At 42.6% G+C, this 25,238-nt stretch overlaps 3 non-coding genes across 3 annotated transcripts; all 3 read right to left on the bottom strand.

Annotated features, from left to right (window-relative positions):
- Positions 1-12,996: 12,996 nt before the first annotated feature.
- Trnal-cag lies at positions 12,997-13,080 on the bottom strand. The gene has a single exon. It is a non-coding gene; the product is annotated as a tRNA-Leu (tRNA).
- Positions 13,081-14,616: 1,536 nt separating this feature from the next.
- On the bottom strand, positions 14,617-14,700 carry Trnal-cag. Its single transcript has one exon. It is a non-coding gene; the product is annotated as a tRNA-Leu (tRNA).
- A 1,539-nt stretch (positions 14,701-16,239) lies between these two features.
- Trnal-cag lies at positions 16,240-16,323 on the bottom strand. The gene has a single exon. It is a non-coding gene; the product is annotated as a tRNA-Leu (tRNA).
- Between the last annotated feature and the right edge of the window lie 8,915 nt (positions 16,324-25,238).

Raw genomic sequence — 25,238 nt, 5'->3', positions numbered from 1 at the left:
GCTTCTGTTGGTGATTAGGAAACTTCTCGTCGCACATTATGCGCGCCTTTGCGATGTTGTGTGGATGCTGGTCCTGATCCGTCATGTGGAGAGGGTAGTAGGGCATGTTTTTTTTTTTTTTTTTTTTTTTTTACAATATCCACCCATTTGGCGGATAGGCTCTCAATGAAGTGGGTAGCAGTATCAGCTCCTTTATATGTAGAGCTGTGCACGATGTCACCTCGAGGATAATGTACCCGTAAGCGAAAGCATTGAGTTGTAATATGCAACTATTTCCAGCATTTGTTTTGTCCATGTACGCCTCCAAGTCGTAAATGCAGATGTGCGAGGAGCTGTAGGCTTTTCCATAGTTGGTAGAGGAAAGCTTGCTCAGTGGGTACGTGATCTGCGCGGGAGATTTGCACTCTGTCATTTGGTTATCAGCCTGGTTTGAGAAGGTCGAGAAGGCCGAGAAGATCGAGAAACACGTGCGGCAGAAGTGCTTGCTCGTGCTCCTGCCCCTGCAAGTAAAAGAGTCCACATATCTGTTAAAGCCGGTGATGAGGCGTGCGTGTTCATTTTCAAGCAGCAGTCGTTTCAGGTCATCTTTTCCTCTCCGCACGGTAAGTAGTTATTTCCTCGGGATGCGAACGACTTTTGCAGGCAGTAAACATATATATATTATTTTCCCTCTCCAGTTCTCCCAGTGTTTCCCAGCGGGTGGTGAGTTTTTGCGCATCATACCTGATGTATCGTGCGCATTTGGCCTGGGTATCAACCTCTCTCGATAGTTTCTTCCTGCAGTTTTCCCGGCGGCAAGGGATCTATGGCTCGAGGAACAAGAAATTGCGATATTGTGATGTCGTGTGATGAAATCGTGTCTAGATCGAGACCGCTTCCCTCGTCGGTAATCCACTCTTCCATCCTGGCTTCCAACTCCTTGCTCCATCCGCGCACAGTTCTGCATTCCTCCTCAGAAGTAATGACGTAGCTATGCAGGGTTACCTTTTTTCTATGTCTCTTACTTCTCCCGTCGCGAGATCTGTTCTGCTGAGAATGAGTGTAAATCCTGTAAATGTCTTCATAGCGGGAGGAGGCCACAGAGAGTGCAACGATGAGTTTGGAGAATTTCGGCGAAATATTCTTCGTTTCTGGCTGGTCGCGATTGGGGATGCTAAAACCCAGCCGTAAGCATGCTCCTCGAAAGAGTTCATTCCGAGAAATAATGTGCGGCGACACCGCATCGTCGATACTGTCTTCGCTATCTTCGCTGTTACTGTCTCCGAGCTAAATTCCTCTGTTGCGAACTCGTTCATGATAACGGGAAGGACCTGGCTGTGGTGAGGGGGTTCTAGGGCGAGGGCGTGAGGGAACTGGTTGGGACGACGGGGTTCTTTGACAGGCGAGAGGGTTTGGTTGCAGCAGAGCTTCGTCAACTTCAGGTTTGAGGTGGTGGAGCTCCAGACGGCCCAGGGCGTGCATTCCCTGCAGTGAAGAAATGTATACCATAGTATCATTATAAAAAATCAGAATCGATATTGCTATTAATACCGTTAATATATTCTTTTTATTGAATACTTATCTTGCATGGAGGATTTTAGAGGATCTTAGCACCTTCAGACGCCTTCCCTGCGCCAGCTGTAAGAATTCGAACAAAAGTTATCAAGATTATATATACTTTGGTGATGCACTTTAATAAACAGTAATAGCACCATGTACTCGCGGTCTTGCTGTAGGAATGTAAAGATTACACCTCGGGCAGAGCAAGCAAAGGTGATTTTCGGTCTGCTTTTGACCGCAGTATTGGCAGAAGCAATCAGTTCGAGCCAAACTAATGCTGGCACACCAATTCCCTCCTTTTATATCAGAGGATGTGGGATGGATTTCGCGGGAGGTTACAATTATGTACATTTTAATTTGGTGATTGTGTGCGCTTCCACTCTTGCAGGAATAACAATAGTATATTCAGAGCTATACAAGAAGTCTAAAGGGATTAATAACATTCATATAATTTGAATTAGTAATAAATAAATTAGTAATATACAAATGTATAGATAACATTACGCATTTTAATTTGGGTAGAGACACACCAGGGCCATTCGAGGAGAGGGGGGGGGGGGTCTTGTTATTGGCGGGCGACTCAGGCAGAGGAGGAAATAGGGAGGTCAAGTTCCTGGTCAGTTGACGCAGTCGATAGATGTAGATTTTTGGTTGGTGCCCGAGTAAAAAAAATATGTTCTAGTTTTATGATCCTTTGATTGAGATTTCTAATAGTGTTTACAATAGTTACTTTCAATATACTGAATTGCCAGGTGCACAGAAATTCATTATCCAGATGTGTTATGAACAATTATCATATGAATAAGATACTTATTACATATACGCAAATATGACAGAACGAAAATCAGGTTACCTGTATCTGCTGTGACATGACAGAAAAAAAAATAGGCGATTGCTTACTACAGGTAAATTAATTATTGCAAGACGTGACACCTGTCAGCTACTCCCTCCCCTCCCCTGTAGATGCCTCCGTCCGTCTGTCTGTCTCCGTCTGTCTGTCTCCGTCTGTCTGTCTCCGTCTGTCTGTCTCCGTCTGTCTGTCTCCGTCTGTCTGTCTCCGTCTGTCTGTCTCCGTCTGTCTGTCTCCGTCTGTCTGTCTCCGTCTGTCTGTCTCCGTCTGTCTGTCTCCGTCTGTCTGTCTCCGCCTGTCTGTCTCCGCCTGTCTGTCTCCGCCTGTCTGTCTCCGCCTGTCTGTCTCCGCCTGTCTGTCTCCGCCTGTCTGTCTCCGCCTGTCTGTCTCCGCCTGTCTGTCTCCGCCTGTCTGTCTCCGCCTGTCTGTCTCCGCCTGTCTGTCTCCGCCTGTCTGTCTCCGCCTGTCTGTCTCCGCCTGTCTGTCTCCGCCTGTCTGTCTCCGCCTGTCTGTCTCCGCCTGTCTGTCTCCGCCTGTCTGTCTCCGCCTGTCTGTCTCCGCCTGTCTGTCTCCGCCTGTCTGTCTCCGCCTGTCTGTCTCCGCCTGTCTGTCTCCGCCTGTCTGTCTCCGCCTGTCTGTCTCCGCCTGTCTGTCTCCGCCTGTCTGTCTCCGCCTGTCTGTCTCCGCCTGTCTGTCTCCGCCTGTCTGTCTCCGCCTGTCTGTCTCCGCCTGTCTGTCTCCGCCTGTCTGTCTCCGCCTGTCTGTCTCCGCCTGTCTGTCTCCGCCTGTCTGTCTCCGCCTGTCTGTCTCCGCCTGTCTGTCTCCGCCTGTCTGTCTCCGCCTGTCTGTCTCCGCCTGTCTGTCTCCGCCTGTCTGTCTCCGCCTGTCTGTCTCCGCCTGTCTGTCTCCGCCTGTCTGTCTCCGCCTGTCTGTCTCCGCCTGTCTGTCTCCGCCTGTCTGTCTCCGCCTGTCTGTCTCCGCCTGTCTGTCTCCGCCTGTCTGTCTCCGCCTGTCTGTCTCCGCCTGTCTGTCTCCGCCTGTCTGTCTCCGCCTGTCTGTCTCCGCCTGTCTGTCTCCGCCTGTCTGTCTCCGCCTGTCTGTCTCCGCCTGTCTGTCTCCGCCTGTCTGTCTCCGCCTGTCTGTCTCCGCCTGTCTGTCTCCGCCTGTCTGTCTCCGCCTGTCTGTCTCCGCCTGTCTGTCTCCGCCTGTCTGTCTCCGCCTGTCTGTCTCCGCCTGTCTGTCTCCGCCTGTCTGTCTCCGCCTGTCTGGCTCCGCCTGTCTGGCTCCGCCTGTCTGGCTCCGCCTGTCTGGCTCCGCCTGTCTGGCTCCGCCTGTCTGGCTCCGCCTGTCTGTCTCCGCCTGTCTGTCTCCGCCTGTCTGTCTCCGCCTGTCTGTCTCCGCCTGTCTGTCTCCGCCTGTCTGTCTCCGCCTGTCTGTCTCCGCCTGTCTGTCTCCGCCTGTCTGTCTCCGCCTGTCTGTCTCCGCCTGTCTGTCTCCGCCTGTCTGTCTCCGCCTGTCTGTCTCCGCCTGTCTGTCTCCGCCTGTCTGTCTCCGTCTGTCTGTCTCCGTCTGTCTGTCTCCGTCTGTCTGTGTCCGTCTGTCTGTGTCCGTCTGTCTGTGTCCGTCTGTCTGTCTGTCTGTCTGTCTGTCTGTCTGTCTGTCTGTCTGTCTGTCTGTCTGTCTGTCCGTCTGTCTGTCTGTCTGTCCGTCCGAGCACAACCTCGACATGGACTGGATTGCTTTAGTCCCACCTCCCAAACCCTGAAAAATAATGATTATTGGTAATTTTCTGAATTCGGATACCGGTATATGTGTGTGTGTGGGGGGGGGGGGGGGTCGGCGGTGAGTGTTATTGAAGGAATCATATATATAAACAACAGCTAAATTGGACATTCACTATTTACCGACCGTCAAGGAAAGACGATAATGATAATGATAACACGATAATAATAATAATAATGACGACGATAATAATAATAATAATGACGACGATAATAATAATAATAATGACGATAATAATAATAATGACGACGATAATAATAATAATAATAATAATAATAATAATAATGACGATAATAATAATAATAATAATGATGACAATAATAATAATAATAATAATGACAATAATAATAATAATAATAATGACGACGATAATAATAATAATAATGACGACGATAATAATAATGACGACGATAATAATAATGACAACGATAATAATAATGACGACGATAATAATAATGACGACGATAATAATAATGACGACGATAATAATAATGACGACGATAATAATAATGACGACGATAATAATAATGACGACGATAATAATGATGACGACGATAATAATAATGACGACGATAATAATAATGACGACGATAATAATAATGACGACGATTATAATAATGACGACGATAATAATAATGACGACGATAATAATAATGACGACGATAATAATAATGACGACGATAATAATAATGACGACGATAATAATAATGACGACGATAATAATAATGACGACGATAATAATAATGACGACGATAATAATAATGACGACGATAATAATAATAATAATTAATGATGATAATGATAACAATAATAATAGTAATAATAGAGGGAGGGAGGGAGGGGAAGAGGGAAAGAGGGAAAGAGGGAGGGAGGGAAAGAGGGATAGAGGGAGGGAGGGAAAGAGGGAGAGAGGGAGGAAGGGGAAGGGGGAGAGAGGGAGGGAGGGAAAGAGGGAGAGAGGGAGGGAGGGAAAAGGGGAGAGAGGGAGGAAGGGAAAGAGGGAGAGAGGGAGGAAGGGAAAGAGGAAGAGAGGGAGGAAGGGAAAGAGGAAGAGAGGGAGGAAGGGAAAGAGGGAGAGAGGGAGGAAGGGAAAGAGGGAGAGAGGGAGGAAGGGAAAGAGGGAGAGAGGGAGGAAGGGAAAGAGGGAGAGAGGGAGGAAGGGAAAGAGGGAGGAAGGGAAAGAGGGAGAGAGGGAGAGAGGGAGGAAGGGAAAGAGGGAGAGAGGGAGGAAGGGAAAGAGGGAGAGAGGGAGGAAGGGAAAGAGGGAGAGAGGGAGGAAGGGAAAGAGGGAGAGAGGGAGGAAGGGAAAGAGGGAGAGAGGGAGGAAGGGAAAGAGGGAGAGAGGGAGGAAGGGAGAGAGGGAGGAAGGGAAAGAGGGAGAGAGGGAGGAAGGGAAAGAGGGAGAGAGGGAGGAAGGGAAAGAGGGAGAGAGGGAGGAAGGGAAAGAGGGAGAGAGGGAGGAAGGGAAAGAGGGAGAGAGGAAGGGAAAGAGGGAGAGAGGAAGGGAAAGAGGGAGAGAGGGAGGAAGGGAAAGAGGGAGGGAGGGAGGGAGGGAAAGAGGGAGAGAGGGAGGAAGGGAAAGAGGGAGGGAGGGAGGGAGGGAAAGAGGGTGACAGGCACGGGCAGCTGGTTGACCTGACCTTACTCCAGATGCGCGGTGTGACAGGCACGGGCAGCTGGTTGACCTGACCTTACTCCAGATGCGCGGTGTGACAGGCACGGGCAGCTGGTTGACCTGACCTTACTCCAGATGCGCCTCGAGGGAAACACCCGGCGCCCTGGTTAAAACAGGGCGTGCCCCACGAACCCACCAGTACTTAAGGCTCAGGATAACCTCAGTCAGAGAGAGTTCTTTTCAGAGAGTCCTGCAGACTGCTTGTCGGGGCAGGAGGCCCCAGCCGCGCGTCCCCTGCGGACTGACGACCAAGCACTAAGCCTTACCAAGAAGACTTGTATCCGTGTGAATATCTGTGTTGCTGACGCTTCTAAATAAAAAGAGGTTAAGCCAACCGTCCCTTTCACTACCCCTGCTAAACCATATGTTTAAGGTGTTCATATAGAGCCTTTACAAAGAGGGAGGGAGGGAAAGAGGGAGGGAGGGAGGAAGGGAAAGAGGGAGGGAGGGAGGAAGGGAAAGAGGGAGGGAGGGAGGAAGGGAAAGAGGGAGGGAGGGAGGAAGGGAAAGAGGGAGAGAGTGAGGAAGGGAAAGAGGGAGGAAGGGAGAGAGGGAGAGAGGGAGGAAGGGAAAGAGGGAGGGAGGGAGGGAGGAAGGGAAAGAGGGAGGGAGGGAGGGAGGAAGGGAAAGAGGGAGGGAGGAAGGGAAAGGGGGAGGGAGGGAGGAAGGGAAAGAGGGAGGGAGGAAGGGAAAGAGGGAGGGAGGGAGGAAGGGAAAGAGGGAGGGAGGGAGGAAGGGAAAGAGGGAGGGAGGGAGGAAGGGAAAGAGGGAGGGAGGGAGGAAGGGAAAGAGGGAGGGAGGGAGGAAGGGAAAGAGGGAGGGAGGGAGGAAGGGAAAGAGGGAGGGAGGGAGGAAGGGAAAGAGGGAGAGAGTGAGGAAGGGAAAGAGGGAGGAAGGGAGAGAGGGAGAGAGGGAGGAAGGGAAAGAGGGAGGGAGGGAGGGAGGAAGGGAAAGAGGGAGGGAGGGAGGGAGGGAGGTAAAGAGGGAGGGAGGGAGGAAGGGAAAGAGGGAGGGAGGAAGGGAAAGGGGGAGGGAGGGAGGAAGGGAAAGGGGGAGGGAGGAAGGGAAAGAGGGAGGGAGGGAGGAAGGGAAAGAGGGAGGGAGGGAGGAAGGGAAAGAGGGAGGGAGGGAGGAAGGGAAAGAGGGAGGGAGGGAGGAAGGGAAAGAGGGAGGGAGGGAGGAAGGGAAAGAGGGAGGGAGGGAAAGAGGAAGGGAAAGAGGGAGGGAGGGAGGGAGGAAGGGTAAGAGGGAGGGAGGGAGGAAGGGAAAGAGGGAGGGAGGGAGGGAGGAAGGGAAAGAGGGAGGGAGGGAGGAAGGGAAAGAGGGAGGGAGGGAGGGAGGGAGGGGGAGAGAGAGAGGGAGGGTGTAATGTACTAGTGGTGGTCTTATCCTCTCTCACTTGTATGGGACTGGTGTTTAGTGCTCTTGAAGTGAAGTGGAGTTGAGTTAAAGTTGTCGCAGTTTCAAAGCTTTTTTCTGCACGGGAATATGGTAGGTGGTGTACAGAGGACAATAGCGAAGTGCCCCCAGAGCAAGCGATTCCGACCCTTACCGTCGAATACTTAATAACTACAAGTGAACTTATATCTTGATTATATTCAAAATGTTTGTAAAAAAAACCTTATTCTCAATCACTATGTTTGTAATCATTACTATGGACGATATTGTAGTTATCCAATGTTCACGATTTAATTGTATTGACATATCCAGTGTCCCCGACCAGACCTGTGGCCACAAGACCCATACACTGCTATAAAACAGAGTCTGTACGGACATTTCTCCCTCAAAAAATCAGAGCCGAAGTCACTCTGCCCTCAGCATCGGCTCGGGCAACACCTCAAGCTCTCTATAAGACCGCTTCGTCTCGCGGGCGTGGCAAGAGGCCTCGCTCCTCCATGGGCGTCTCTGCCACGGGAGAGGGAGAGCGAGAGGGAGTGAGGGAGAGGGAGGGAGTGAGGGAGAGAGAGGGAGTGAGGGAGAGAGAGGGAGTGAGGGAGAGAGAGGGAGTGAGGGAGAGAGAGAGAGGGGGGGAGAAAGGTAGGGAGGAAGGAAAGAATAGAACAAGATATAGGGAGGTAGTGTCAGTGTACATTAGGGTGTTTCAATAAATCCGACTTTTTCAGAATCATTCAGCAAGTTGCTAAACAGGCGCCTATTATGCTTAAATGACGACATGCAAAATATTAGACAAATAAAAAAATATCTACTATTCGCAATTTTTGATTAAAGTATAATACCATTTCCGGCGCTGGGATGAGGTGCGGCGGCCTCCGCCGGCCTGGCTGTGACCCGCATGACCCACGGAAGGACATTTCGGTTCATCCGACATTATGGCAGAATCAAACATAGGGTAACTTAGGTTATTGCGAATGATTCCTGGGGACTTCCGTAAAGATTCCCAGTCACTATGCATTTCCATGTAAACTTGTGCTACCTTAATAAGGCACATTACTCGCTCGCCTATATTGTGGTGACGATCTCGTCAGTGGCAATATGGCACTTCGACGTGGTGGTTTGCGCAGTGCCGATACACGTATACTAAAAGAGTTTGGTACCATTGATGTTTTGCCACCTAGACCACTGACGAAGAGTGACATTCTTGCTCGATACTGTGCCTGGTAACCAGACACTAAAAGGATGCTCAAAAGATAGCTTGCCATGCAATAATTTGACTATTACGGAATCTCAGATTTTATCCAAGTTGCTGGCGGAAATTGCTGTGCTGTATAGCAAATTCGGCATTAAGATAATATCACCTTGGTATATGAAAGAAAAAATAAAGAAAATAAAGAAAGAGTACTACGACTCCATTAGAAATGTAACACTGAAGACAAAATTCTCGAAAACTGTGATTGTGTCATTCAAGGCAAAGAAACAACCCCGAGAAATCCTCAAGGAAGATATATATTGGTATGATGCAAAAGTACAAGGAAGCAATGGATCACTCGGAAGTGTTGATTATCAGGCGCAAAGACGGGAATTTAACAGACTGAAATGGAAGCAGACCAACAATGCAGAAGTCCCATTTATATGCAACAGTGAAGATATTGCAGAAATGTCTTTTGCCAGTTGGTGTCAGGTGGCTGGGATTTTTTTGTTCCCTCCTACACATCTGCCTGACCATTGACACCATACTGACCAAGCTGGAAGGAGATTGTGATGGTGATTTGCCCAATAAATCCAAGATTGGAATAAAGAACAACACCATAAAGTGTCTGAAAGCACTGAAAAAAAAATCCAAGAACAACCAGAAGTATTTTTGATTTTGCAAAAGTTAATTTCATGTGCTGGCGCTCTGCTGTGAACAGCAATGGAATGACTCTTTTCAGAACTGCTATTGAAACTTCAAGGAGGTATGCCAGGATTGGCTGTGAACTTGGCTTTCCTAGCAGCTACTTCTCGTCCATCAACAGACATCTGTATAATGCAGATGGTACACTTCTTCCCTTGGCTGTTGATCATGATTACGTCGATGAAGTTGCAAAGATCTTGAAAAGAGGAATACGTGAAAAATGGCCATACACACCAGCCCTATTCTAAAATAAGGAGAAGCACAATTTCACTGCAGAAAAACTGTGTAATCTGAGTGTGAAAGATTTCATTTCCCAACATCTGACCACAGATATGAAGTTTTCATACTTGGCCTATGATATGCATGAAATCGATATGTGGAAACCCAAAAGTTCATTAATACCTGTCCATAATCAAAACTGTGAAAAACTGTTTGGAGACATGAAAAAATGTGAAGACAAACAGAATTGTTGTTGTAACAGAAACTACAGAACGGCGCAGTCGGAGATATGGCAATGTCAACAAAGGAGTAGAATGACAATTATATTGTATGCAATATATAATGTTCCAAATAAAATTATTACTAGAATCCTTTCCTTTTATAGCCTCTTGTTAAATATAATGTGTTACTTTAAATCATTTAAGCGAAGTGAGAAGTCCGAGAGCCAAAGCATGCTCTCGGCGACCCAAGCCCGATTCGGTGGGAGAGAACACAAAGTAAAGAGAAGTCAAGCCTACTAATTGAAAAATTAGTCTTATGGCAATTAAAGAACTAAATATAATATTAATTTATAATAGAAATAATTTTGATACAAAAATATTAAAGAAAAGTATAATATTGAGGTATTTTAAAAATAAAATAGGTATACCGACAACAGAAAACGAGGCGTTATTTGGCGTTCGAAGCGGTGTCAAAATCATAATTTTATCAAAACTCTCAATTGAAAATAGAGAATGCGGGATATTCATTGATTTTAATAAAAAAAATACATGTCCAAACTCAGAAAATTCATAGGCGCCTATTTCTTAACTTGCCCCCGGGATTCGAGCAAATTTGAGAAAATCGACAATTATTGAAACACCCTCCTGTATGCTGTATACTCTCCCTCTTTCTCTTCCCTCCCTCCCCCCCCCCCCCCTCTCTCTCTCTCTCTATATATATATATATATTATATATATATAATACATACATATATGATATATATATTTCTCTCCCTCCCTCCCTCACGCTTTCGGTTTGGCACGGAACTGCTTTTATTTCTTCATTCTTCTCCGCACAAACTACGTCATCACCATCTCTAAGCGGCGGGCAGCGTAACTACGTCATCACCATCTCTAAGCGGCGGGCAGCGTAACTACGTCATCACCATCTCTAAGCGGCGGGCAGCGTAACTACGTCATCACCATCTCTAAGCGGCGGGCAGCGTAACTACGTCATCACCATCTCTAAGCGGCGGGCAGCGTAACTACGTCATTACCATCTCTAGCGGCGGGCAGCGTAACTACGTCATCACCATCTCTAAGCGGCGGGCAGCGTAACTACGTCATCACCATCTCTAAGCGGCGGGCAGCGTAACTACGTCATCACCATCTCTAAGCGGCGGGCAGCGTAACTACGTCATCACCATCTCTAAGCGGCGGGCAGCGTAACTACGTCATCACCATCTCTAAGCGGCGGGCAGCGTAACTACGTCATCACCATCTCTAAGCGGCGGGCAGCGTAACTACGTCATCACCATCTCTAAGCGGCGGGCAGCGTAACTACGTCATCACCATCTCTAAGCGGCGGGCAGCGTAACTACGTCATCACCATCTCTAAGCGGCGGGCAGCGTAACTACGTCATCACCATCTCTAAGCGGCGGGCAGCGTAACTACGTCATCACCATCTCTAAGCGGCGGGCAGCGTAACTACGTCATCACCATCTCTAAGCGGCGGGCAGCGTAACTACGTCATCACCATCTCTAAGCGGCGGGCAGCGTAACTACGTCATCACCATCTCTAAGCGGCGGGCAGCGTAACTGTCGTTTTTCTGAGCGTCAAAAAGTTCGGCGGTTACTCTGGGGGAACTCTACGGGTTTAAACAATCGATTTTCTGATTTGGTTGAATAAACCTAAGCTTAGTAACACCTAGGCAGGACGTCGTTAGGATTCCTCCCGTGTTCTGGACGATTTTACCCCCCACTCCCCGCCTATACTCATGTGAGTGTACATTCACCTAATTGTGTCGAGTATTATATTCAAGGCATGTAGATAAAAATTATGAATACCGAGCACAGTGCCTGAGTAATAGGCGAGCCCTGGTGAGTGTATGTCTGACAGCACTTGACCTGGCGCTCGCACCCTCCCACCGCCCGACCGCAGGAAATTAATCACCGTAGAAGTGGACAACCACTACCTCGCTGTGCCCTCATGGAGGGGGAGGGGAACATGCTCGGGGCCCCCGCAATGCCAATTACCACCCGCAGCTGCACGGTGCAAAAATGCAGATGAATCTAAATGTAGACTGTAACGAAGCAAACAAATGAACGCTTGAGCACACAGCACGGAATATCATGCGATACAGCCTTTCAAGACCACCTAACATGAGATATATAGAAGTATGTGACTATTTCATTTCATCTGATACAATAGAAGATATACTCGTACTATATCCTAAATTTACTATGTAAAACTGCCGTGAATAAAGAAAGGTATATCGACATAATATTCTTTTGTATGATGTATGATTTATATCTTTATTTTACTATGTACAATTACAATTTTCACAGAATACTGTAATATGTCAAATATATGTAAAACTGTAATCACGATTGCCCACGCCTGAGCCAGGGTGGCAAATCAACTTACTTAACTTGAATAAATTAAGAGTTGCGAAGTATATGCCATGATTAATTAATACAGAAAACAATTTGAAAACTTCGACACACCTTCTCAGGTGACCTTTAAGTGACACTGGTATATATAATACCTACGATCATTAGCGAAGAGGAGCGGGATTATTTTCCTTTCTTGGTTATGTAGGCAAGAGGTTAATTCCTTTCGTATTTAAACTTGTTAAGCCCACACTCCTTGTTCTGGGTTCGGGCGTTGACGGCGATCTGAGAGAGGAAAAGACCAGTCTAAAGTCTTCTATGAAAAGAAGAGGCGTGGAGATTCTCAAACAGGTAGGCGTCAGAGCGATGAGAGAGGGGAAGAGAGGGGAAGAGGGGGGAAGAGAGGGGAAGAGGGGGGAAGAGGGGGGAGAAAAGGGGGCACATAAAACGAAAGATTAAAGAGATTAAAAGATTTACCCGAGTTGTTCAAGCTATAAGAATGACGTCTTTTCCCTGTTAGTCAGTTAAAATAATCTACCGCTGTGCCTAATAATTTTGAACGAATAATTATATGATGAAAGTAATAAAAGTGATGATAAATGATGATAAAATTATAGATAATGATTGATAAAATAATAATGGTATTAATAAATTGATAATAATGATAATAACAATGATGATAATGATATATTGGTGACATTGATAATGATATAAATTAACAGTATTAACAGCTGAAAATAATGATAATTTTAAGAAATTATCATCACATGATCATGATAGCGAGGTATACTAATGGGAGATGGTATGATAATGATAGCAAGATATGATAATGATGATAATAACATGGCATGAAACTGAGAAAAACGTATAAGATCTAATGAAAGCGTATTAATTGTTTTAATTATTTTATCAGAATTATTCACAATCGCACTAAACATTAACCAATCTACTTTTGCAGTCTATTTTCACATTAAAGATGCTAAGCAGCCTCTTCACACTATACATGGGAGCTGTTTAGGCTTTTTGAGTAGGCTATAAAGGTAGTGTCAGAAGTGGGATTCGAACCCACGCCCGGAAGACCGGACTGCGACCTGAACGCAGCGCCTTGGACCGCTCGGCCATCCTGACATACTATATATTACTACCGACCCCAAACTTTACAATTCGTGTAGTACCCCGAGCTAAGCAATATATATGTGATAAAACCATAGTGTTGGAATTTCTGTAAATGGTTTATAATTTAATATCGACAACTATAAATAATATAATGCTAGTGATATTAATCAGATGAAAATATGCAAAAGAAATCCATTAAATTAACATCTTGGTCAAGTTGCGTCACTTTGCCTTCAACTTGAGTAGCCGAGTAAGTGACGGTGGTGGTCTGAGTGATGGATGGTTCGAGTGTATGCCCTGTTTTTGTCGATCTTTAACTCTGTGGTGAGTAAGCCAGCTGATAAGCCTGATATTCAGATATTGCGGTGATGAAAAGTGTGATATCCTTTAGTTTAAGGAAGGTCATTCTGATACGCCCATTCTGCACGTATGACCTTGCAAAGATATGCATATATAACCACCGCACGTGCGCATTTTTGCTTATTTTACAACGGAAAGGCGTTCCGTCCTGTTTAATCATAAATAAGGAGAAGGCAAGGCGCACAGTAATAATCATGCACGTAAGAACGTCCTTCGTCCCCTCGCCCTCGGAGGAATTTAGGGCGATTTTAGAACGGCCCGAATCTTTGCTTAAACCTATTCGAGGGGGTGGGACGGGACTTTACGAGATATTGGTGTATATAATACCTACAAAAGGGAGCGGGATTATTTTCCTCTCTTGGTAATGTAGGCATGAGGTTCGTATCTAAACTCATTACATCTGCACTCTTTGATCTCAGTTCACGTGTTATTGACGATCTAAAAAAGGGAAAGACCTTCCTAAAATCTATTGAAAGAAGAGGCGTGGAGGCTATGAAACAGGTGGACGGCTGAGCGATGAGAGGGGGAGGGGGAGAATAGCAATACTAATAATAAAAGCAGTAATTAATATGATAATGATAAAGAAATGATAACGATTACAATAACATTAGGATAACTTTTATAATGAGGATAAAATAATAGTGATATTAAAAAAAATATGATGATGATGATATTGACAGATGATAAATGGTGATATTAATAATGTTAACATCATTTATTATTAACAGATGAAATGATAATTAAAATTATTATGTAATTACCATCACATGCTAACGATAGCGAGGTATACTAATGGGAGATGGTATGATAACGATAGCGAGGTATACTAATGGGAGATGGTATGATAACGATAGCGAGGTATACTAATGGGAGATGGTATGATAATGATAGCAAGATATGATAATGGAAATAACATGGTATGAAACTGAGAACAACGTATAAGATCTCATGACAATATCAAGGTAACTTGATATAAGTACTCATAATGAACTATACAAACGTGTTCATTGTTTTAATTGTTCTTTGATCATAATTATTAACAATCACACTGAAATCTGAAAAAGAACTTCTGTATCACATTACCAAATCTAATTTTGCCGTCTATTTTCACATTAAAGCTGCTAAGCAGCCTCTTCATACTACACATGGGCGCTGTTTAGGCTCTTATTGAGTAGGCTATAAAGGTAGTGTCAGAAGTGGGATTCGAACCCACGCCCGGAAGACCGGACTGCGACCTGAACGCAGCGCCTTGGACCGCTCGGCCATCCTGACTTACTAGAGAAAGGTACCGACCCCAAACTTTACAATTCGTGTAGTACCGCGAGCTAAGCAATATATACGTAATAAAACCGTAGTGTTGGAATTTCTTAAAATGGTTTATCCTTTAATATCGACAACTATAAACAATATTATGCTCGTTATATTAATCAGATGAAAAAGTGCAAAAGAAATCCAATGAATTAACATCTTGGTCAAGTTTAGCAACCGTCTTTGATACGGAGACTGTAGACAGCCGTGGACGTAGTTGTCTACTCAAGTTGCGTCACTTTGCCTTCAACTTGAGTAGCCGAGTAAGTGACGGTGGTGGTCTGAGTGATGGATGGTTCGAGTGTATGCCCTGTTCTTGTCGATCTTCAACTCTGTGGCGAGTAAGCCAGCAGATAAGCCTGATATTCAGATATTGTGGTGATGAAAAGTGGATATCCTTTGGATTAAGGAAGGTCATTCTGATACACTTATTCTGTACGTATGACCTTGCAAAGATGTGCATATATAAACACCGCACGTGCGCTTTTTTGATTTTACAACGGAAAGGCGTTCCGTCCTGTTTAATCATAAATAAGGAGAAGGCAAGGCGCACAGTAATAATCATGCATGCAAGAACGTCCTTCGCCTCTCGCCCTCGGAGGAATTTAGGGCGATTTTAGAACGGCTGGAATCATTGCTTAAGCCTGTTCGAGGGGAGGGGGGGGGGGTGTACTTTACGAGATATTGGTGTATATAATACCCACAAAGTGGAGCGGGATTATTTTCCTCTCTTGGTAATGTAGGCATCTTAGTTCACGTGTTATTGACGATCTAAAAGTGGGAAAGACCAGCCTAAAATCTTCGGCGTGGAGGCTATGGAGCAGGTTGGCGCCTGAGCGATGAGAGGGGGAGAGGGGGAATGCAATACTAATAATAAAAGCAGTAATTAATATGATAATGATAAAGAAATAATAATGACTACAATATTATGATAACTTTAATAATGATGATAAAATAATGATGATAAAATAATAATGATAAAATAATAGTGATATTAAAGAAATAATGATGATAATGATATTGACAGATGATGAATGGTGATAATGATGTTAATATTTATTAACATATGAAAATGATAATGATGATTATTATGTAATTACCATCACATGATCACGATAGCCAGGTACACTAATGGGAGATGGTATGATAATGATAGCAAGATATGATAATGGAAATAACATGGTATGAAACTGAGAACAACGTATAAGATCTCATGACAATATCAAGGTAACTTGATATAAGTACTTATAATGAACTATACAAACGTGTTCATTGTTTTAATTGTTCTTTGATCATAATTATTCACAATCACACTGAAACATAAAAAATATCACATCACATTACCAAATCATATCACATTACCAAATCTAATTATGCCCTCTATTTTCACAAGAGAGGAAAATAATCCCGCTCCACTTTGTGGGTATTATATACACCTGAGCAGCCGCTTCATTCTACACATGGGCGCTGTTTAGGCTCTTATTGAGTAGGCTATAAAGGTAGTGTCAGAAGTGGGATTCGAACCCACGCCCGGAAGACCGGACTGCGACCTGAACGCAGCGCCTTGGACCGCTCGGCCATCCTGACTTATTATATAAATGTACTGACCCCAAACTTTACAATTCCAGTGTAGTAGCGCGAGCTAAGCACTATATACGTAATACAACCGTATCGACAACCATAAATAATATAATGCTAGTGATATTAATCAGAGGGAAATAGGTAAAAGAAATCCAATAAATTAACATCTTGGTCAAGTTTAGGTACCGTCTTTGATACGGAGACTGTAGACAGCCGTGGGCGTAGTTGTCTACTCAAGTTGAAGGCAAAGTGAAGCAACTTGAGTAGCCGAGTAAGTGACGGTGGTGGTCTGAGTGATGGATGGTTCGAGTGTATGCCCTGTTCTTGTCGATCTTTAACTCTGTGGTGAGTAAGCCAGCTGATAAGCCTGATATTCAGATATTGTGCTGATGAAAGGTGGATATCCTTTAGTTTAAGGAAGGTCATTCTGATACGATCATTCTGCACGTATGACCCCAAACTTTACAATACCGTGCACCTTACGTGTCTACCACAAAAAACAGTGTACATAACTGCGTGTTACAACAAATTGCATTAGCAACGGTGAAGGAACACACAGTCTATGGGCGATGATGTATACGAGTGTTACGTTGACGGATCCGTACAGTCTGGATACAAAGCTGGTTGTGCTTGTACTGTATACAAAAATGGCCTACTAAAACATCAAGTTAATATGAGAGTGCAAAATTGGGCCAGCAATACACAAACGGAGCTGGCAGGTATACTCCTTGCAACGGAATTCGTAATGTCTCGGGGCTCTGGAGTAGTTTTCTGTGACTCCCAGAGTGCTCTTCGGACACTAAATTCTTTCAAAGCAGGTGGCGATGAGGAAATTGTGAGTTGCATTAAGCGTAACGTAACTTGTGCAATAGAGCGTAATTTTAACATTCAATTTGTATGGATACCATCTCATGTTGGCATAAGCAAGCACGACCACGTAGACAAATTGGCGAAGGAAGCCTGTAGCAAAGATACTGCGAACATAGATCTTGGGATGCCTCTTGCTAGGGTTGCACATATATTGAAAAGTTCTCATAAGGAAGAACTAGTAGATCTGACTCAAAGGCCTGAAAGCTGTACCATAAGGCACTACGATCAGTATAGAGATAGCAAGCCCTCCTATGGGTGGCACCGAAGTCAAACCAGACAATGTGACGTGGTTATTGCCAGAATACGTTTAGGTTACAGAATGTATTGGCAACTGCACGGTGCAAGAAGTGCAGATGAAACTAAATGTAGACTGTGTAACGAAGAAAACAAGCGAACGCTTGAGCATTATATCTCGGAATGTCATGTGATACAGCCTTTCAGACCACCTAACATGAGGTATAAAGAACTATGTGAATATTTCATTTCATCTGATACATTGGAAGATATACTCGTATTATATCCTAAATTTACTATGTAAAACTGCCGTAAACAAAAAAACACTTACGTAAACACGGCAAGATCATATCAACGTATTTTTTTTGTATGATGTATGACATGTTTCTATATTACTATGTACAATTACAGTAGTCACAGACTACTGTACTGTGTCAGATGTATATAAAACTGTAATCATGATTGCCCACGCCTGAGCAGATAGCCAGGGTGGTAAATAAACTTACTTACTTTAACCGCGAAATTTTGATGACCGTTATTTTACAGGTGCCAGCGCCCACTAGAAAAATTAAATGAACGACGTAAATGCTCATGGATTTCATATTATGGCACCATTACGGATGGAGGTAGCGACAATGGATATGTATCTTTTGGATAATGTATCCATGAGAATACGGCTTGAGTTTGCTGCCGACAAGTTTGTTGTCAACACAACACCAGGAACACTGACAATCGATAACGATCGCAAAGTGGTTACAGATATTAGAGGATGAACTGTTAAAAGGTAAATTATATTTGTTCGCAATTTCTCTGGAGCGGATATGTTCTGCGAGGTTGCTTTTTAGCAGATCAATTGCTATTAAGAATAAATAAGGGGAAATTAGAGATTTTTTGTGCTTAACATTCTTATGTCTCGCCACAGACCGATATTACGTTCTAATTGTTAATTGAAGTTCTAATATTGAATACTTTATTCTTATGGAGTTCAACAGGTTTTCTTACCATTAGCAGATCATTGAAAAGTCCCGATAATTTAGCTTGTGGTTCATATGTTATATTCGTTATGTGCAATATTAATTTATACGGTATAAATAACATTGGTCAAATATTGTATTTTTTTCGGAGAACATTAAATAACGATAAAAATGTTGTACGTTTTTTATAGTAAGATTTTAACATTCCCAGGTTGTGAGGTTATTTTGCGATCGTTCATTGAGCAAGAATGTTGGAAATTATTTTGTGGAACGTAGGGGCAGTTATTTATCCTTGCTTCCGTCTCCTTTGTGTGTGTTGAGGGTCTGCCGATTGGCTGTCAGTACCGTTAGGGGGGGGGGGGCGATCTTCGTTTTGTGGCGAAGATTAATCTATGGTTTGATCAGCCGAGGTCCTTTCTTCACCACCGTTATCTATAAAAGTAACATGATTTACGCCACCAACGGAATTTATGTGACCAGGCTTCAGTACATGCATTTAGAATGAACTTAATGAAACCGGTATTTCCACGACTTATACAAAAAGGAAACCGTGTAACCTTCTCGTTATACCAAAGGACCAAATACTGGTCGCACGGATTTTATAACAGAATCGGCGATCCACTAACATACAAGAATGTGCAAGAGCGCAGCAGAATTAGGTGATGCAGGAAACAGCCTCTCACAGCATCCGCCTGCTCTCCCGCCATACACGCCTGACCCTTTCGCTTGTGGTTACATATTCCCAGCCAAGGTCCAACTCTAACGAGCGGAGAGCAAGTGAGAGAAGTGGTGGTTACGCCCTGGCAGTTGTTAAGACGACCGTGCGCTAACTAAACTGAAGGAATTAAATCCACGTGGGTGAATGAACGAGAGATAACGAAAATAACTGAAAGGGGAAGTGTTGCAGATTTTGAAATTAGACTAAACAGATTTGGGAAAAGTCAAGATCTAAAGTAACGGTGAAAAACAGTTGGGAGTTGTGTTTCTTTATATATAGTGCGTGGAAGTAACTGACACCCTTAGTATGAACAGGCGAAAGAATTAGAGATTTATCGCCTCAATCTCTGAATTATGTCGAAGATGTTTATCTTTATTCTATTAAAATACCTTTTCTTGGGGGGATGAACGTGCCGGTCTAAATTTAAAAATGAGAGCGACGCACGTCTTATAGAGCACGGTGTTTAAAAGTTGTACAACAGGAACTTACCAATTCCCCAACTCAAACTAGCAAATGATCGCCATTTGATCTAAAAGCCGGTTCCAAAAATGGGGTTTGGCCAAGTGTCACCTAACCTATAAGCTGATTTCCCTAGGCGGTGCTAGAAATTTGCATACTATAAATGTCGCAATATGTATATGAAACACCGAAGTAACCGTTTCTTCGTTTTATGTAGTCCGTAGTTAGTAGTTAATTTTACTACTGAAATTCTTGAGCACTTAATATTCGCTTCGCACTTCCATATTTAAATGAGTTATTTAGACTTTTTCTTTTACACATTTTCACCATAAATTCAGATAACCGTCCACTATTTCATTAAAATAAACCGACTGTTGATCACTTGTATTTACAAACATTAATGTTGATAAACATTGTATATAATACAATAGACACAAGGTTACCGGTTTTCAATATGCTTTACTGTACTAACCTTTTAAAATCGCGCCTAAGTTGTTATGTAACATCTTTATCATGACGTTAATTTTTTTTACAGCAGTAGCTTCATTTTGCACTGTGAAAGAAAACCACCCGGCTAAAAAAAATGCACTACTTTTTCCCCAACGGACACAGAGAGACTGAACATTTTGTCGACCAAGAGCATAAGCTTCGTTTTTCTTTGCTATACAATACAAACCACCGAATTCCTAGTAATTGTCAATTACACATTGTTGTGCGCTATACATTTTGAAAAGGTTACGTTAGTGTGTTTGTATATTATATATTACATTATATATATATATATTTGAAAAATAATTTGTAATATATACCGTATAGATACGTATTGGTTAAAGACGAATAGGGGTTTCAACTACACGATTTTATGGCGCACTTTGGAAAGGCTATCCTCATCAAGAGGAATTGGGCAGTCAGATATCCCACGTTCATACCGCACCATTAGACAAATGTTAAGTATTGATTCCGATTTATTCCTTCATATTCTATTTCATAAATATGAAGATAACTATACATTATTTCATATATCGCTGATAACAAGTCACGCCAGTCAACATTTTGTGGACCGATATGCGGCACGTGTGGGATTGCTTAGTTTTCTGATCGGCTTAAGATATGTTGCACAAAACTACGATCTAGGGTGCGATATGCTGCTCAAACGTGAGGATGAGAGTTATTTACATCTACCAAATTACTTAAGCCGTTTAATCAGAATTTTAAATGTATGCAATAAATACACATATAGAAAGTTTTAAACGCAAAAGGTCTTCCATTTTTCATTATGGTACCATATACGAGGTGACACTGGGTATTACAGGTCATATAATCCGTGGGTGTAGGCTTATCGACTTTACATATTACATAATGTCCTCACATTATGCATATAAGGATCGTCACGCAAACGCTACTTTTAGAAAATGGGAACAGTTTTATACAAGATAACTTAAGACCTACCGATTTACAACGGCCCGAAGAAATGCACAGAGGCGCCTTTTTGGCTTATACCTTGCGCAAAAGGCATATCGAGCAAAATATTTCTCATAATATTTTTTTGAGCTTCCCAGGCCGTTGCTCCTAACTTTTGATCGTGCTCCAGAGGCGCTCTATATTTTGAGTGTGGACTTTTTTGTTTGCTCAGGATGCAAATTCTACCGAGTGATTTACGGTCTCGTGATTGTATCCCAGCTGTTTGAGAGGGGTGTAGCTCCTCCACTGATCTGTATATATCGTCGTTCCGGGCGCTACATGCTCTTTAATAATTTTTTAAAGAGTTTCAGCAGATCTGTCTGTCTTTCGTAAAATAAACGTTTTTGTTACCCCGCTCAAAAGCACCGAGCACCCAAAATCCATTTTTTCTCTTGTTCTTTGGTTTTTTTTTTGTCTATTGCACTCAAAACGGTATCTGTTTTTATCGTATCTGGATTCTTTATAGCAATTGCCACACTGTACGATCTTCGGTAGAACGCCGTGAGCCTGAAAAAATGTATGGCTATATCCTCCTGTTTTTAGAATTTTGCTATCGCTTCTTCAAATGTCAGGGCACACCCGGCACACATTGTCATAGTGTCACTGGTAATACATGTAGGCCCCGCAAATTGGCCCCATTACAATTACGTAACATTGACGGGTGTACAAGTGAAATGCATGTAAAACTGCGAATTCTACTGTAGTGTGCTTTAATCATTTACGAACAGATGGCATCAGAAGCGGTTTGTCAATAAGGAATTTTGTATTTAATTACATTCATTCCAATTTCTGCAACGAATAATCATGTTTATGCTAGTATAATTACTGATAAGCACTTAATGATTATTACGATAATAAATACATCGGTGAATCTTTATAACAGTCTTTATTGTACTATCAACAATCTCGTTATCGAAACTTGTATTGATGATGAGACAACAATGCCCCTTCATATCTGATGGAGCATTCACATTATCCATGATCCCTTGCCTTCCCTCACTTTCGAATTGTAGCTTTTTGGGTATAGGAGGGCTATTGTGCATAATGTCCTATATTTATATTATGATGACATGAAAACATCAGTTAAGATGTTATAATACCAAAAATTTTACTCAGGTCTAGTCGATAAACAAATATGATAATTTATCGTCGCTCAATATCTTGTTTATGTATTATATTATTACATAACTCAATTATATGACTGCTTTATACGCACACATATATATTATATGTATTATATATATGAATATATATATATATGTATATGTATATATATAGAGAGAGAGATAGAAAGAGAAAAGAAGGAAATTACCGCGTGCTGCTTTATATAAAGAAAAATATAAAAACACTGGCGAACATCGACTTCTTTTTTCACATTTCCTTATATTACATGGTTTGGGGGCATTTACACACATATTGCCATAGAAGAAATGTGTCTTGGTTTGTATTGTCCAATTTTTGTTACAAACAAAACCTTAGATTCATTGCTTTTTTTTCTAGTTAGTTTTAGTTACCTTAGTATCCATGCCTCATTATCTTTATATCGCTAAGATGAAAATATGTCTTTGGTTATTGCTATCATTGATATATAATTTCTGAGTTTATTATGGTTTACGTGTATGAATTGATGAACACCTTTATTGTAAAATATTGTTATATATAAAGTCATAGTCTTTTTTTCAATCTTCTGTATATTAACCTTGCTTTTCTGTATGTCAGTCTTGCTTTTTTGTATGTCAGTCTTGCCTTTCTGTATTCCAGGCTTTGTCTTTCTGTCAGGTCCATGAACATGCTTCCTAAGACATGCTGTACAGGTCCTAAATGCTGAGAAGGGTGAGTACATGCTGAGCATACACTTGTTATTATTTTATTTGAAGACTTGGAGGAAATGTCTAGACTGTTCTTTGTATTTATTACTACTCATTTGGAATCTGTTTGTGTTTTTCTTTATCTTATAGTTCAAGGGGGGGGGGGGGTGAAGAACGACGAGGCAATTATCCTCATATCGTGATCGAGTGCACGGAGAACTCGGGACACACTATGAGAAGGAATAGGTCAAGAGGTCGAAGCGCCGTTAAAGAGGATTAGACCGAGGAAAGTGTCTCGAAGAAATAAAGGTCATCACAGAATATGCCTCCCCTTGACAGTTGACGCAACTGGTAGATGTAGATTTATGGAATTCACCAGTGTAGAATGAAGCGAGCCAGCTTCAATGAAGTCCGGGAGGGCATTATAAACCGCCAAGAACTCAGAAAAGAATGTCGAGGATCTCCTCCTAAGAAGAGGAAACTGCGATAGTTACGTTTCTCTTCAGGAGAACATTTGGCGGGACCGTCGCCAAAGAGAAGCACTTGCTGCGGACACATCGCGAGAGGAGGAGGGCGAGGAGAGAGAAGTGAGGAGGAGGAGGGTGGCGCTTCTGCTATTACGTTTGCACTACGACACGCGATAGAAGAAGTGAAGGAAGAAAAGGAAGAGACAGCCGGGAGAGGCCATCACCACAGTGCCCTCATCGTAGGGGGAACAACAACAAACAATGACAGGTACTGGAGCTGCATGTGAACGGTGGAGGAGCCCTCACCATAGGATCGGGGGTTGACGACGAAATCTTCTCACAGGTAGCAGCTAATTTTGGAAGAGGAAGAGGAGAAGCGACAGCGAGATGAGAAGGAAAGAGGAGAAAGGGACGAGAGGAGAACGAAGTATGAAGTAAAGAAGGAAGATGGTTGTCAATAGCCAATACATCTAAACCCACTATACGACCGTGTAAGAGGAGGAAGACCTTGAAAAACTGCAGAAAACCCAGGTGCATATGTGGTATGCTTATTATACCATTAGATGAAAGTCTTTTAATGTGCAATGTTAAATGTTTTTTCACGATTAGTTATATATTCTACTAACCCTGTTTGGGTTGTTTAACTGAATAAAACCTTAACAAATTACTTTTTTTTTTCCTCACTTGGCATTTAATATTTATGTAAGACAAGCTTCTCTATAAATCAGAGAAAACAAAATTTTAAAATAGAAAAAAAAATAAATGAAAAATACGAAACACACTAAAATTAAAACAAATAATTGTTTATGAAATAGAACAACAATGGAATACAAAACATATATATGCAATTAAATAGAAAAGATAAAGAAAAAATACAGAGGCATTGAAACAAGAAACAATAAAAATGTAGGCCTACACATAATTATATAATTACTTTCAAGGAAAAAAATAATAACTACGGTGAAAATACCCATGTATAAAAATAAACACAATTTATAGAACAGCATATATCAGTATGAAATCATCATAATTGGAAAGAAATGAAAGAAAGGAAATGATGCCAGTTAGTCAACTTGGCTTTGTTCGAGTAAAGGGGACAGTTTAGCTAATTTAAGGATAATTAAGGACTAAGTGTTTTAAGGGTGAATTAGTACAGAAAGTACTTCCCTCCTCATTCAAACGGGTTGTTCCTTCCCCCCTTGATTTAGCATCTATTGTAATGAACGATAGTCACGGGGAAAAAAAGAAAATTAAAGACCTCTTTGAACAGAAGAGGGCTAGCGGTTAACAAGACGGTGGGGAAGAGCGTGATAAGGGAGGGTGGGGGCGGGAGGAGGAAGGAAGGATGGTGGTGGTAAAGATTTAAAGTGGATTTAAAAGAAATATCTTTGATATATTATATACAGATGTGGATAAGATTTAACAGGAAAGAGTTCAGTAAAGTTACAGCGGGAAGGGGTGGAGGGGATCTGCATATGAGATTTTTACCGTTATTTTTACTAACTTTGATTTTTTATATGTTCGATTATGTGCTTTTCTTTGAAAAAATGGTCTTACAACTTGATAATTTGTATTAGTATATTAAGCTTAGCATCCTATTCATGATGAATACATATCGAGAATAAAATGAAAATGTACATTTGAATTACTCAAATCTCAATGGGGAATTTATAGGGGTAATACTGTGTAGTGTACGGACATGTGTAGTCCCCAGGGGGTCCCACCTACCAAGAAGGGTGCCATAATAGCATAAGAACCAAGATGCAAACTGATTCCTGTGCCAAGTTTGACCTGCGCCCAGAAAGTAACGACAATAGCGAAGTGCCCCCAGAGCAAGCGATTCCAACCCTTATCGTCGCATACTTTATAAGTACAAGTGAACTTATATCTTGATTATACTCAAAATGTTTGTAAAAAAAAATCTTATTCT

The sequence above is a fragment of the Penaeus chinensis genome, chromosome 17 (assembly GCF_019202785.1).
Source record: "Penaeus chinensis breed Huanghai No. 1 chromosome 17, ASM1920278v2, whole genome shotgun sequence".
Lineage (NCBI taxonomy): Eukaryota > Metazoa > Arthropoda > Malacostraca > Decapoda > Penaeidae > Penaeus > Penaeus chinensis.
This window is presented reverse-complemented; position numbering and strand designations above follow the sequence as displayed.